Raw genomic sequence first — 5,000 nt, forward strand, 5'->3', positions numbered from 1 at the left:
AACCTAACCCCTAACCCTAACCCTAACCCTAACCCCTAACCCTAACCCTAACCCTAACCCTAACCCCCTAACCCTAACCCTAACCCTAACCCTAACCCTAACCCCCTAACCCTAACCCTAACCCTAACCCTAACCCCCTAACCCTAACCCTAACCCCTAACCCCTAACCCTAACCCTAACCCCTAACCCTAACCCTAACCCTAACCGCAACCCTAACCCTAACCCTAACCGCTAACCCAAACCCCAACCCTAATCGGCCCGTGCCTCATGTCGGCAAAAAAAACTCAGGGACTCACTATCTCTTTCTTATAATCATTCTGCTCAAGTACAACTACTATAATCATAAATAATCCGGTTATGGGAAATTTAAGTGTAATCATTTATACTAGGGATAAGAAAAATACATATAAGAATACGTTAATGCCAACCAAAAAATCCCTTTGAAAATTACAAACAAATAAAATAATAATCCCAAAAGTGGATATGGCTGGGAGCTAACTTCTTTCAAGCCAAGAGAAGGAGAAAAACATCCATTGGCCCTTTCGAATTTAGTCCCGCCTCCCACCCCTATATAAGGGAAGGATTGAAACGGCAGAATCCCATTCATTGCTTCCAGCTCTGAGAGAGAAAGCCCTGAACAACTATTTGTACTTAGAAATCTGCCATTTTTGATCCTCTGTTGACTCATTTGCTTTATTCTATTAAGTTTTATTCATTTTGAACATTTTCTTTTCTTTTTTCCAACCCCTTTTTTCTTCTTCTCCTTTATTTTCTTTTTTCTTTTTTGAAATAACAGAACAAGCCTGCCTGAAGAAGGTTCTGAGGGAACCGAAACGTTGCGACGGCTTGTTCATTTTTCTGATTTTCTATTTTTGAACTTTGCGTAGACTAAAGTCTAAGGAAAGTTCTTCATTTAATTATATTCATTATTGATTGAAAATACACCTTACTCTTAAAAAAAAGTACATTGATACAAACCAAATACTACTTATTTTCTTCTTCCAACACCAAAAAAATATAAATATATTGAAATTTGACACCAGTAAAAATCCACATTCATTTAAGAACTAAAAGCTTAAGGAAAGTATTCCATCCACTTATATTCATAGTTTGATTTAAGATACACCGTACTTAAAACAGTACATCGATACATACCAAATAATACTTATTTTTTTTCCCCCAACACCTAAAAAAATATAAAAACATTGTAATTGGACATTAGTAAGAACCCACATTCAGTTGATACACCGAAAAATTCATAATAGGACACAAAAAAGATTGTTTAAAAATATATATAAATATATATACTTACCGGAGTCCATCAAACCTCCTGATTCGTTACGACTGAAAGAAAATTACCGAAACATGTTTTGGCCAGAAAGGGACGACTGGACAGTCGTCACACGCAGACGCAAACGTACCGTCCAGGGCGATGTTTGGCCCACGCCCCATACTCATCACAACCCCGTACAGCGTTCACGGGCAGAGAGAGCGCCCTTCTATGGGAACGCGGTCGAATACGGTGGCTACCGAGCCCCACGTTACGCACAGGGGGAGGGAATGCTCTCCTATGCGGACATGGTCAGATACGGTGGCCACGGGAGAGTAGCACCGACTCACCGCGGTGAGTTCCAGCGACGGTCTGGCGGACCGCAATTTTTCGAAACCCGGGCCCTCTCGGGACCCGTTACGTTTACGTCTCGACCGAAAGCCCTCACGAAGCGAGTACGTCACTGGGAACGGGACGGAGTGCGTACGGCGCGCTCGTATCCTAAAGACAAAAACACACGTCCCCAACCTAACACGAAGCCCAAGCACTCCGATGACCCTGACTTTGTCACCAAAACCCGTCTCCTTTTCAGAATCATTAAAATAATACACCACAAAAACAATATTAGCCAGGAACAGCCTCCGTCTATCAGCAAAATTGAAAGACACCTGTCAGAGGTCATCAAACCTGCGTTGCCAAACGCCACGACACGCTCCCTCATTGAGGGCAATGCTAAAAATTGGGCCTACACCACAATGCTGGTTCTCAAGAACCATTACGATGATGCATTGGGGGAGGAAATGGCCAAGCTGCAGCACCTTTCCTCCAAGGATTGGGAAGAATGCTTCAACACTGCCATCGTGTGGGCAAAACGGGGTATTGGCAAAAGGCTCACAGATAAAACTGTGCATGAGGCTCACGGGCTGGTGGGAGAGACGTGGCGGACGGTGCTTCCTCCCACCGATCCGGTTCGGACGGGAGAGGAGACCGAGACCCGGGATCCCTCTCCTACTCCTCCCCGACCACAAAACACACCGGCTAGAACGGTCACGGTGCAGGCACTGATACACACGGAGACGGAATCACGATCTCTGCCCGTGAGGTCCGCTACGGTGTCCACCATGACCGACCCGCTGCACGATTGGTCCCCCGTTAGGGAGGAGGACCCGGACAGCGACTCGGACGTTTCCCTTTGTCTCCTGTCCTCCCCGAAAGTACAACGCAGTCCTCGGCGGCGTCCTAACCCCTGTGTCAGACAGGAAGAGGATGACCTCATCTGCTTCGAGGACCAAGGGGAGCGCGAACCACAGAAGGTCGCTCCGCAAGAGGTGACTTCGAGCCCCACCAAAATCACTAGCCTCAAAACGGCCACACAGGCCCTCTTATGCTTAGGGCCCGGCACGTCTCCCGGAGTGCACTGTGACGTGCGGGAAGACAGGCCTAACAGACACATAGCGACAAAAAGAAAATCTCAATGGACGCTGACGGCCCGGAGAAAATTCCTCATTGTCGGGGACTCCAATCTGTCCAGAATGCCACCTTTTCAGAACCCCGACCTACAGATAGAGAGCTATCCGGGGGCCAAATTTGCGCATGTAAAACAGATGCTCGACAAAAACACAGTCTCTATTGACACGGAACACGTCATTTTTTCGTTGGGCATAAATGGCAGAACTAATAACGTCAACGAAACAGCCATCAAGGGGCTTCAAGGGCTATTGAGAACGGCCAAAGAAAAATTCCCTCGGGCGGAAATCTGGGTGCCGGTGGTGAATTTTTCTCCTGAGCTCCCGCCCAACGAACAAATACATCTAGATACCCTTAACGCCTACATCACGAAAAACCTCAAACACATTCCGGCCCTACCCGGCTCTGAATTTCGAACCAAAGGTGACCTGATTCATTGGACGGCGGACACGGCCGGTAGCATGCTCCAGCACTGGCTGCGATATTTAAATTAAATCCCCCCATAAGCCTGCATATACAGGAGGGGAATAGAAATGTCATCGTCCTATCAAAAAAATTCCACATCACTCCCTGTCAACTTAGCCTCCTTAATAAAGGCCTAACGTTTATTCCATCGGGCACAACGGGTATAAAGCCACAGGTAACACAAACACGATTCGACCTACAGCAATACCACAGAAGACTAAAATTAGCAGCCTATTTCCATAATGACACACAAAAAGAACCACCTCCGTTCACACCTAAATCTGACTGGACCCCGCCGACGGATAAACTACCCGCAGAACTTCTCAAGCTATTTGAGACGGACCTAAAACTTTTTAAAAATCATTTCAGGCCACCCCGAGAAGAACCGAACCTCACTCCGGGGGAGATCGATGCTCTCAGGGAACTGCAGAACAACAAACAGATTATTTTAAAACCGGCAGACAAAGGGAGTGCCATAGTGATTATGGATCGGGAACAATATTTATGGGAGGGGTACAGACAGCTAAATGACCCTAAATATTATAGGAGATTGAAAGAACCAATCTACCTAGACACCATACCGATGGTTAAAGAAATAACACAAGGTCTTTACACAAAAAATACATTAACGCGAAACAAAAATCCTACCTGCTGGGGAATTTAGAACCGAGGAGCAGGAGGTTTTACATGCTCCCGAAAATACATAAGGACCGAGCAAAATGGAGCAGGCCCTATGAAATTCCCCCGGGAAGACCCATAGTATCAGACTGCGGTAGCGAGACCTACTACACGGCCGAATTCCTGGATCGTTATTTAAATCCCCTTTCTATGGGCCACCCCAGTTACATTAAAGATACGTACGATTTTGTACAAAAGGTGAAAGGACTAAAAATCCCGCCAAAAGCCATCCTTTTCACCATGGACATTGATAGCCTATATACGAACATCGACATCGGAGAGGGAATTCAGGCGATAAAAAACATACTTAAAAAACACCCGGACGCCTCCAGGCCTGACGAGGAACTCATCCGACTTTTAGACATCAATTTAAACAGAAATGACTTTGAGTTCAACGGGGAATTTTTCCTGCAAATTAAAGGCACGGCGATGGGCAAGAAGTTCGCCCCGGCCTACGCCAACATCTTTATGGCAGAGTGGGAGGCTTCGGCTTTGGCCGAATGCCACAGACGGCCCCTTCACTACTTCAGATATCTGGATGATATCTGGGGAGTATGGACCCACTCTGAGGAGGAGTTCAGGGATTTCGAGGCCTCTTTAAATAACCACAATCCGTCCATCACACTTAAATCCACTATTAGTCATGAGTCGGTGGACTTCCTAGACACCACTACGTACAAGGGCCCGGATTTTAATTCGTCACACAAACTGGATATTAAAGTCTTCTTCAAGGAGACCGACACGCATGCCCTATTGCATAAAAGGAGCTTCCACCCCAAACACACCTATTCCGGCCTAGTCAAGTCGCAACTCCTGAGGTTTAGCCGCATATGCACCCGGGAACGAGACTTCATGGAAGCGACGCGAATCCTCTTTAAAGCACTCAAGCCGCGAGGATACAACAGGTCATTTCTTAGAAAAATCCTGAAATCGTACCTGACCAAAGGGACCCAGACGGAGGACACCGTCGTGCCCTTCGTCCTGACATACTCGTCGGCCGCGGTGAAACTGACCAGGGGGGTTAGGTCCAATTTCCGAAACCTGTTGGGACAGACACAGATATTCAAAAACCACAAGGTCATCGCAGCGTACCGGAAGAACAAAAATCTGCAGGACTACT

Source organism: Ictalurus furcatus, chromosome 28 (genome assembly GCF_023375685.1).
Source record: "Ictalurus furcatus strain D&B chromosome 28, Billie_1.0, whole genome shotgun sequence".
NCBI lineage: Eukaryota > Metazoa > Chordata > Actinopteri > Siluriformes > Ictaluridae > Ictalurus > Ictalurus furcatus.